The sequence below is a fragment of the Talpa occidentalis genome, unplaced genomic scaffold, assembly GCF_014898055.3.
Source record: "Talpa occidentalis isolate TD23 unplaced genomic scaffold, MPIMG_talOcc4v2.1 talOcc4.5, whole genome shotgun sequence".
Taxonomy (NCBI): domain Eukaryota; kingdom Metazoa; phylum Chordata; class Mammalia; order Eulipotyphla; family Talpidae; genus Talpa; species Talpa occidentalis.
In genome coordinates, this window is record NW_023604861.1 from 125,594,074 (window position 1) to 125,605,185 (window position 11,112).

Genomic DNA, 11,112 nt, shown 5'->3' on the forward strand with positions numbered 1-11,112 from the left:
CTGCTACCCACATGTCCTCTGACAACATAAGGGGTAAATGAATTCTGGTACAGTTACACAATGGAATGCTATATAGCGATGAAAATGAGAAAATGAGCAAAGTAAATGCAACCACCACAACACTGAGCAAAAGAAGCCACTTTTGAACGACTATACCTGCTCTGGCTCCATTTGTAGGAAGTCCAAAAGTAGGCAAAGCTGGTCTGTGTTGCAGAATTCAGGACAGTGGACAGTGACCTTGGAGGGGGTGAGGGGGGTGTGGAGGGGGCATTGAGTACTGGTCATGTTTCTTGACCTGGTGCCAAGTGCGTGGATCTGTTTGGTTTGCGAAAATTCATTAAACTAGACACTTGTGGTTTGCATGCTTTTCTACATATGTTACACTTCATTAAAATGCTTAAAAAATAGGGCCTCCCCGGTGGCGCAGCGGTTGAGCGCTGGGTTGCGAAGCTGCCCGCGGCCTCTGTGGCGCCGGTTCGATCCCCGGCTGCTCCCCGGCCATCGGAGGAGGGTCCCGCATGGCGCGCAGACCTCTCCTGCCGCCCGCTGCTCCCCTCAGCAGTGTACTTCGGTCCTTCTGCCTGCTCTGCTCCCTGCTCTGGCTCTGGTGAATTCTCTCACCCTCCCGTGCTTCTGACTGTACCCAGTGCATGTATAAACAAAACAAACAAACAAACAAATAAATAAATAAAACATGCCTCTATTAAAAAATATATATATCTTTAAAATGCTTAAAAAATAAAAATGTTTTTAAAATACACACTCACACCCAACCTCCCAAAAGTCATCATTTTTATGCGTATTGTGAACTTGCAAACTTCATCAAAGTTGAGTTTCACAAGAGTTGAAAATAAGCAAAGTGACACTAAATTAAAAACTGGGGCTGCTTTTCAATTTCATAACAGACAGAAATTTGGTTGAAGTGGTAAAAATGAGAAAGGAGACAGCGACTTCCCCACCAATAGTGGATCATGCCCTGGAGACCGAGAGAGGGAGGGACTGGACCAGACAAAAGCAGGAGAATAAAGACTGGGGCCTGAGAAACCAGAGTGAGCCCACGGCAGATTTGAAATCAACAAAGGGGCTGCCTGTAAACAGACACAGAAGTGACACAAAGATGTGTGGCTGGGGATGGGGCTCGGCTAATGTGCGGGAGGCACATTCACAAGAAGTCTGGGTGGCGAAAGACCCAAAAAACGTTGGTGAGCCAATGAAGATGGACAGATGCTGGGGGTGAGAGGTGACATGTTCAATTCAGAATGCAGAAATTCTCCTGTTTTCAAGAGAATCTAGTCATTCATTAACCCTCAACCTCACTTGGGTCAAATGATTTTAAATTTAAATGGGGAGTCAGAGGTCTTAAGTGGCTGAAAAGTCCTGTGAAATATCATCTAAATCATTCAGTCATTCTTTCTGTATTATCTGCTGAACACTTACCCTGAGCAATATTTTGTGCCAGAAGATACAGGATGAATAAAGAAGTCCAAATTCTATTTTAAGCATGCAAAATTTTGTTGTGTTTTTTTTTTTAAAAGATTTATTTATTTATGTATACAAGAGCTGGGGTGCAGGCCAGAGATGCAGGGGGTGAGAGGACTCATCAGAGACAAAGAAGGTAGCAGAACAGGTGGATCTACTGAAATACTGCTGAGGGGAGCAGCCTGCGAGACAGGAGAGGTCTGCTGTGCCATGTAGTTCGCTCCCTGGCCGGCCGGGGATCAGACTTGTGCTGCAGTGGCTGCTGATAGCTTCATAGTGCTGCGTCTTAACTTCCTATGCCACAGAACAGAATAGTTCCATGGCTAAATTCTTCAGTTTATTGTAAACCTTATACTCAACAAGTAACGGTCTCAATGAGGGGTGGTGTTTGAAAGCATGGCTCCTGGATAGTTAGTGTTTTGTGTCATCTTAGCCAGACTGTCTTACCCAGTTAGTCAATTTAACACTCATCTGTAAGTGTTGCTGGGAAGGTTTTCTGTATTTGTGGTTAACATGTACGGTCAGTTGACTGAGATTTTCTTCAGTGGTGTGGGTGGGCCTCATACAATCAATGGAAAAGGCTTAAAAGAAAAACAGATTTTTCTGAGGAAAAAGAAAACCTGCCTCATTATATCAGCTCCTGCACACCAGACTTGCCAACCCCACAATTAAGTCAACCCTTATTGGTTCAGTTTCTCTGGGGGAACCCTGAAGATTCTGGGGTCTGAAGCTTGGTTCTGCCACTTCACTAGCTGGGCAGTTCCTGTCCCTCTATTGCCTCATCTGTAAAATGGGAATAATAACTACTTAACTCGGGAACTAGAACAACCCCTACTACCGAGTAAGTGCTTTGAAAGTGTTTGCTAAATAAGTACTTCTGTGGTGCCAGGTTTGTTTCTTAGCTGTAAAACTTGAGAAACTTTTATTCCCCAAATTTGTCATCAACCAAATGTGATGGCTCTTTCCCACACCAAGAACAGGACAGCCTTGGGACAACAGCAACTCCTCAGCCACAGGTGCCCTTAGATGAAACAGGAGTGGGGGGAGAGGCCAGGCCAAACCCACATGCAGGGACGATTCAGTCAAGCAAATTCAGAACACTTCTGGAACATTCCTATCCCTGCAAGTTCTCAGCTGCTGTAAACAGCTGTGTTGAGAGAGGCCAGACTCAGCCATTCCCACAGAGCTACTCCCGCTAGTTGCAAGGGTAAAAGCCTTAGGAAGGGTCCTCATCATTCTCTGTTCTCCCGCTGCCATGCCACAGTGGCCTGGCCTGGGCCCTAGCAATGAAAGATTCCGGGGAGAGTATGATGATGGTGATAAATAATTTGCATTGACACTAAGTGAAGACACAGCTCTCAGGCCTGTGCTATGTCATGAAATCCTTGCTGGACAGATGAGAATGAGTCCCTGAGACAAACAGCAGAGTGGGCTTCGAACCCAGGCTTCCTGGCTCAGGCCCAGGCTCCCTTCCTGTGCACACTGTCTCTGAGATCGGATTGTAAGGAGGAGGTTCAGGCAGAAAGAGATGGGGATGCGGGCCTCCCAGGTGGCGCAGCGGTTGAGCGCTGGGTTGCAAAGTTGCCCACAGCCTCTGCAGCGCCGGTTCGATCCCCAGCTGCTGGGCGAGGGTCCCACATGGCGCACAGACCTCTCCTGCTGCCCGCTGCTCCCCTCAGCAGTGTACTTCGGTCCTTCTGCCTGCTCTGCTCTCCACTCTGACTCTGGTAAATCCTCTCGCCCTCCTGTGCTTCTGACTGTACCCAGTGCTTGTATAAATAAATAAATAAATCTTAAAAAAAAAAAAAAAGAGATGGGGATGCAAGTACGAAATTGGGCTGTGGTTAGTGACAGGGCATGAGGGGTTCAGGGAATGCTATGGTTCCATCTATTTTAATTTAAATAAGTTTCAAAGATTGGGATAGAAGAAATCACAAACAATATTCCCTCATGAATGTCTTTTGTGAAAGTCTATAATTTATGTCCACCTTTACACATAAATAACAAAATTCATGAATAATTCATGCTATAATATTTGAATCTTTCCTTCTTACAAAAAATGTAAGGTAAGATGATCTGGACATCATTTCCCTTTTATCACTAGCAATAAAATCAAAACATCTTGTCATTCTCATCAGACCCCAGTTACACCTACCCCAATTCTCCCTACAGTTTCCACACTGTCAGTGAGATTCTGTATTATCTTCCAACAGGATTCTGTGGACCAAGGCTTCGTAAACTTTTCTCAACTGTATTCTTAAAGCTCAAAAAACAAAAATGTGTGGGCAGGATCCTATTCTATCCCAATTTAGTTCATTTTTATTCCAGAAAGATAAACTGGGTCTTAGATGCTCTTAACTGATACTGCCTTCCCTGGCTCTCAGTGTTTATCTAAATCCTAATTTACCCCAGAGAGTTGTCCATAGCTGTGGCGGCCTTTGACCCTGACAGCTCCTTGGAGTTAGTGCAGGACCCGGCTGACCGCTGGATCAGAGGAGTGTAAGGGAGGGGCAGTTCTCCACTGTCCATGATGTAAGGAGGATAGAGAGGTGCAGGTACCACAGATAAAGCCCAAGCCTAATTTCGGCTAATTGCATAGACTGGCCTTGCTGTGCAACTTTTTCCAGAGGTGGAAACACATGCTGCTTTGATATGGAAACTAAGGGCCTCCCTGGTAGTACAAGGGTTAAATTGCAGCACTACGAAGCTAGCCACAGCAGCAGCCACTGCAGCAGGAGTTTGATCCCTGGCTATAGAACTAGCCAGGGAGCTGACCCACGCGGTGCAGCAGACCTCTCCTGTCCAGCTTTCTGCTCCCCTCAGCTGTGTATTTCAGTCCATCTGCCTGTTCTACTCCCCACTCTGTCTCTGGTGAATCCTCTCTCACACACACACACAACTGCACCTCTGGCCTGTACTCCAGTTCTTATAGGCATATATAAATAAATCTTTTAAAAAATATTGAAACTAGCCTGGCTCACCCCTGCATCTTGGAGACACTAGGCTGAAAATGGCCAAGTTTTTATGTCCCACGGGCACCTTTTGTACACCCAGCTGAAGTCCCTAAGCTCAGGGAAGTGGGCGATAAGATAGGCACCCTAGAATTGTGGGGACACAAAGGTCCTTCTTTGGGGCTTCCTGCCACTCCCCTCTGGGTCCTCACCCCAGACATTTTCACAGGCAGTAGTTGAAGGACGCCTCTTTCTCCCCATCTCCCCTGTGGAATGGCTGGTCACAGGGCATGCCTCATCTATGGACTCCCCACCATGAGGAAAAGATATCACTGGATGTTCATACAGTGCACTATTAGGATGACACCCTTAAATCCATAATTCTTTCAAAAAGAATAAACCAACCAAACATTTCGTCGTGAAAGTTTTCCTCTTGGATTTGACATGAAGACACATCCCCACTGGGTCTTTCACAAGAAAAACCTTCAGTGTCAGATTTCTGGCTTCTAACATTGCAGTCCCTGGTTTTCACCTGCTCTGGATAGAGATCTACTGATTCAGTCTAAAGCACCCAACGAGCAACATTCCAGTCTTTCAACACCAGTTCTGTTAATTCTGGGAGACACCTCCTCAATGCCCCTTTCTTTAACCCACAAGGTGGAGCCTCCTCCTGCTTTCCTGGGGCCACTGGGGACAGCCCCAGATGAGGGGCCTGAGGCGTGGCCACCACCACTCTTCTGGGCAAGAGGCAACAATCACATCACAGCCCCTCACCTTAAGCAGCAACCTGGTTAAGGAAGAACAGCCTGATTTCAGGCCAGTTAAGAGCCAACATGTTCACCAGTTAACCTAATGGCAAGACTAAGTCCTGCTGATGGGCCCTGTGATGCTGTCACACAGCCAGGCTTCCTCCGCTCCTCCAGGAAAAATGCTTCTGCCTCACTTTTTCTGTTTTTAAATGAATGACAATTTAAAAGGATGAACCTTATGCTAAAGAATCACCTTTAATATCAGCAAAATGATCATCAAAGAAAATCTGTAAAACAAAATTTTGGCTTGGGGCTATCATTTCCCACGTCCAGACCTTGCAGGCGGCACAGCCAGGTGCTCAGCCAGCCAGCAAGAGGCGCGCACGGCGGCTCTGTGGAATCCCTATTCTGTTTCCAGTTCTGCTCATCTGCTCTCCCACGGGCAGGCAGCCACCTCCAATCTCAAAGCGGTCCCGTTTGAGGTCAGCAGACAATACTGGCGAAATCTGCAAAGGATGCACGCGCTGCCTGGGTGTGGTCACCCGCAAAGGAAAACCCCGCTCCCCGGCTGCCGCTCTGAGACCCGGAATGGCACCCCTGGCAGGTGCTGTCCAAGGCCACTGCGCCCCGATTCTCCCGCACTCCGCACCGGCCCGACTGCCCCCGCTAAGAACACACCGCCGACCTTCGACGTGGGCCCCTGGGCAGACAAAGCCGGCAGCTCGAGAGCCTGCTCTGCGCCGAGCCCACCCCGGGTCGCCGCGCCCGTCGGGGCTGCTGGGCCACAGCCTGGGGCGGACCGAGGCACCGAAGCCCGGGGCGGCGGCGCTCTCTGCGCCCCGGGAGTTTGGAGGGGACGCGCGATTCCAACCAGAATTAACCACAGGGACGGGGGCCCCAACACAAACCCCAAGAGTCGCGCACGTGCCCCGAGACTGCTCCGAGAGCATTTTCTGCCCCAGAAAACCGTGCACTTGAGTTCTGGGGGGGGGTCGCCGGCCGAGCGGATACCAGCGTTGCTATTGTTCTCAGGGACCCCCCTGCGGAGACGCCCCGCATTCCGCCTCCCCGGCAGCATCCGCCGCGGGCCAGGCCTTTCAGCGCCGCCGAGAAAAGGGTGTGCCCGCGGCGCGGCGCTGATCACAAAACCAGAGGCGCGTCTCAAGGCGAGACAAAGCTCCCCACGGGAGCCCCATCCCGGCCCCGGATCCGCCATCCTGGGTCGCTCACCCGGCCCAGGGGCCACGCCCAGCCGGCCACCCGGACCCGGAGCCGCGAGCCGGAGCTGGGGGCTTTCGGGCCCGAGACCCGCCTCCCAGCTGCCGCCCCTCTCGGCCCCGGAGACCTCCCTCCCCGGGGAGACCCGCCCCGCGCGTCTGCCCTCCCCGGCCCCGGCGGTCTCCACCCCCGGCACCTCCCCGTCGCTCCTCAGTCTTCCTCAGCCCGGCCTCGCCTCGCGCCACCGGCACCAGCTCCTTCCTCGCATCCCAGACACCCCCCGCCTCAGCTCCCCCCCCCCAGACCCGCGTCTCCACGGCCCTCCTCCCAGGCCCGGCCACTGTCCCCACCCAGCTCTCCCCACCACCCCTTCTTTGCGCAAACCGAGGCCTCGCCTCCCCCACTGCCCACCCAGTCGGGGCTCCTGGCCGCTCCCCAGGCCTGGGGCGTCGACGCCTCTCGCCAGCCCAGCACCGATTTTGGAGGGCCCCGGCGCAGCTCCGCGGGGGGCTCCGCTCGGCGCCCCCCCCCCGCCGGGCCGCAGCGGGCGGCCTTTGTGGCTCGGGCAGGTGCCGCGGAGGCGCCAGGCGCGCCCGCCGCGTTGGCCGCGGGGTGGACCGGGTCGCCGAGTCAGGCCAGGCTGGGCCGACCCCAAGGCGGAGGCGAGACGGGCGGTGCGTGTGTGGGTGCGGGTGGCGGGTGGGGGTCCCGGACGGCGCCGATCTGGGGTCTCGGGCAGGACGGGCCCGCGTCCAGAGGAGCCCCGGCCCAGCCCGCGAGCCACCCGCTGCGCCCCGACGAGCAAGGCTGGGCACCGACTGTGTGCGCGGGGGGAGACCCCTCCCCCCAAACCCTTCCTCGCCCCAATTCTCGGCAATCCCCACGCACACACCTTAAACGCCGAGGAAGCGCAGGGCGCCACACCGCGCTCCGCGGGCTTACAAAGGGGAGCGGATTCGGGCCCCAGTGCAGCCCCGATGGCCGCCCCCACCCCCCGACCACACCTCCCGCCCTGCCCCGGGGCGCCCGGCCGGGGGGCGCGCCGCGATCCCCGCCCTTTTGTGCGCCTCGCGGAGAAACAGAGGCGTGAGGGGGTGAATCAGCCCCGAGCGAGGACCGAGCCCCCCGCCCGCCCCCATCACCCACTCCTCCGGGCTGCGGCGGCTGCGGGGGTCCTCGGTCGGCGGCGTCTCCAGCCTCGCCGCGGGCGCAGCTGCGGTGCTCGGGCGGCGGCGGCTGCTCGCGCGCTCGCTCCTGGGTCGCCCTCGGCGCGCCGGGCCCGGGTCGGCAGACGGCGGGGGCGGGGCTGGGAGGGGGCTGGAGGCGCCTCGGCCAATCGCCGATCCGACGGCTCCTCCCCGGAGCGCCCCACCTCGCGCGGGCAGGTTAGGGGGGGCGGGGACAGCGGCCTCGGGACTACAACTCCCGACAGGCGCCGCCGCAGGCCGGGGTCCCCGGGGGCCGGAGGGCGCGGCCGCAGAGCCAGTGGACTCGCTGTCCGCGGGCTCCGCGTTCTTTTGGGTCTCCATGGCGACTGGCGACACTTCACAAAGCCGGGGCGCTCGGACGCGCGGATGCAAGGGTCCCCTGGGAGGGCGGGGGGCGGGTCCCGGGACGCAGCGCCTCCCCTCCCCCCCAGCACCCACCCCGGGGCTGAAACAATGCCCCGCTGCCCGCCCGCTGCTCCGCCGCTGCTCCGCCCGCTGCCCGTCGTGGCGGGCCCGCGCCGGCCGCTGGGGTCCCCGCGGCGCCCAGTCCCACGCCTTCCACGTGGGCATCGGGGGGCTCCCCGCCTGGAGAGGGTGGGCGGTGGTAAGACCGTGTTCTCACGCACGAAGTGGACGACCTCTCGGGCCGCTTGAGCTTGCACCTGCCCCTTGGGGGCTCGAACCCGCGTGCGTTCCGAGGCGGCGCCGCCCGAAGTCCCAGCCCCGCCGCTGTCCTGCGCCTCGCGCCTCCGTTCAGGGGCCGGTGAAGCCTCTAGAAATGTCTGACAAACTCAAGCGAATTGACATTCGCTTCCCCCTTTCTTCGCGTTTTAAATACAGGCGTCCTTGAACAAAAATCTAGGAGAGGAGCGAGAGCCATCGCTGGGCGCGGCGCCCGCCCGGGGCCCCGCGAGCCTCTCCGGGTGTCCTGTTTGATGTGGTCGTGGCAGGAGGGGCGGCAGGGCCTGGTAACAAGCCCTTTTCAGTCACGCCGCCCGAAGACGGTGCTAAAATCCAGACTGAGAGTCCTCGCCTCTAAACCCAGGGGGGCTTCCCTTGGGAACCCCAAGGGGCTGTTGCAGAGGCCTCGCCCCCCCCCCCGGGACTCCAGGGCAGGGGTGAAGGTGAGGGGTTCCCTGGGTGGTTCTCTCCGTGGGATATTTCCAATCTAAACCGTGCCCTATCATTCGGGAGGGTCCTCTCTCCCTGTCTCGGCGGAGCCTACCTGGGCGCGGGGCTGCAGGCCCCTCCGAAGTGCGGTCGCCGCGGGCCGCTTTCTCTACAGTCCCTCGTGGGGGGCGCACGGCCCGGCCCGGCCCAGACTAGCCTTCGGAGGCGTATTTCTGGATTATCCCCATCGAGCCTCCACGGCTCCCGGGAGGAATGTTTACTTCTCTGTTGTCGTTCCCCCGCCCAGCCTGAGTGAAGCAGGGAGCCTCCAAAGGCGCTTAAGTGTCCCCCCAAAAGGTGTCCAACCCAGGCAGCTGGGGTGCGGCTGTGAGAACCTGAGGGGGGTGGCGCATCCTGTCCTGGCTGCTCCAGCCTGGGGCACTGCCTTTGGATTACCCAGGCCGCACAGGCTCTTCGATGACCCACGGACTCGGGGGGGAAAAGGACTGAGCGCCGGGAGGTGCGCGGAGCCCAGGGACAGCTCCCCGCTATTGGGCCCTGCAGCTACCGCGCACTGGAGGTGCCGCAGCTTTTGCCTAAGGGGGGGAGCCCTCTAGTGGCAGCAAACGTTTTCTGCAGCATCTACAGGACCACACGTTAGGTTTCTGCTGCTTCTCTTGTTCTGATTGGAAAAGCTCAGCCTTCTGGGACATTGATGAGGGTAGCAAACCTGAGGGTGTATATACCCCACAGTGCTAAATTTCAACTGTACGTGTTTACTTTTAACCTGAGGTCTCTTTCCTGGAAAGTAGAAAGAGAACAGCACTTGCAGCCTCATCTGCCTAGGTTGGAATTCTTGCTCAATTTTTCCGGATACTTGCCCTTGGGAAAATTACCTAGTGCATCCGACCCTTAGTTCCCCACAGAACGTGAGGATTATAATACATCCCTTTAGCCCTGAAGTGGTAATTGCATGAGGACACGCATATAAAGAGCATTGCCTGGCATATAGTGGCCACTCAACAAATGCAGCTATTATTCATTTACTCAACAAATGGTTACTGAACAATAAGAAGGATATAAGATTATGACACTTCTTATAACAACCAGACCCCAAAGCAGTGGCCTCCCAGCTCAGCACTAAGACCCAGCAGAGGGGACCCAAGGAGGCTTGGGGTAGTGCTGCTTAAGTTAAAAACATCAATTCCAGTGGCTTATCACTCCTCCTGAAATGTTGATAAGCATTCCAAAAATTCAAATCATCCCTTCTGGTCTAGGAAACATTTTTTCTCTCAGCTTTTATTTTTTTAATTTCAAAGCTTAAATGATTCAAAAAAGGCAATAAAAAGGAAATAAACATTTGTCTAATCTTGTCTACTCTTGGAATTAGAATAGCTGCATACCAGCATGATTCCAGCTGCCCTAGCCCCACAGTGGAAATCTGCAACCTTAAATTTGCATTTATTTCATACACATGAAGAGATTCCAAAAGGAACCTAAAATTGCCTACTCTTACAATGCCAACATTACAGGGATGAGGATAAGGAAACTCTGTTTAAACCATTTCCTCTCTTAACAAATAAAATTCATTTGCATTTTGGCAAGAATAATACTGAGGACAAGAAACAGTCTAAATATAAACAATCATGTTCAGAGAACAAAACAGTTACTCTAAAGGATGGATCTTTAATCATCTTTTGATTCCCCACCTGTCAGCCTCCACAACACACTGCTTTATTAAACTCCTGACCTGTGCTGAATAGCTGGGGATATTGGAAAGAACTCCCTCTCCCCTGCCACTCATTGGTTCTTATTTGTAAAATGAGTCCAAAGCAATACAACAGTTTAAAAAATCAATACCCAGTCTGGGACGCCCTGGTGATGCAGGGATTAAACTCTCAGTGCTATCAAGCTATCACCAGCTACTGCAGCACAAGTTTGATCCCCGGCCAGGTGGCTGACCCAAATGGTGCCACACGCAGACCTCTCCTGTCTTGCTCAATGTTCCCCTCAATAGTATATTTCAGTAGATCCGCCTGTTCTGTTCCCCACTCCATCTCTGCACCTCTGGCCTATACCCCAGCTCTTATATGCATAAATAAATAAAAATAAATCTAAAAATAACCCTACCCATTCCAACGTTTACCTGATTGTTTCCTGATACTGTTTTATGAAACCGTTGAGCTGATGTTTCTTCCTTTGTTGCATTTGTCAGAACTTATCTTAATAAGAATGAAAGCAAATATTTCTTGAGCATTTCCTGCATACTTAATGTTCATTATCCCGTTGAATCCCCACAGCAGACCTGTGAGAAAGAGACTGTGACTCCCACTTCATGGAGGAGGGCAACAGGATCTCATAGGCAAGTAACTTGACCAAGGTCAAACCACAGCTTCA

At 54.2% G+C, this 11,112-nt stretch overlaps 1 protein-coding gene across 2 annotated transcripts in view; it reads right to left on the reverse strand.

Moving 5' to 3' along the window:
• DPYSL5 (dihydropyrimidinase like 5) overlaps positions 1 to 8,842 on the reverse strand; it is a 78,152-nt gene extending 69,310 nt beyond the window's left edge. Inside the window, exon 1 of one of the 2 annotated variants that reach the window (XM_054701256.1) lies at positions 8,831 to 8,842. The gene's annotated coding sequence lies outside the window, so the exon portion shown is untranslated. Of the gene's footprint in view, positions 1 to 7,543; positions 7,600 to 8,830 lie in introns of those variants that run through there. The other variant, XM_037528362.2, reaches the window with a different exon arrangement.
• Positions 8,843 to 11,112: the final 2,270 nt, after the last annotated feature.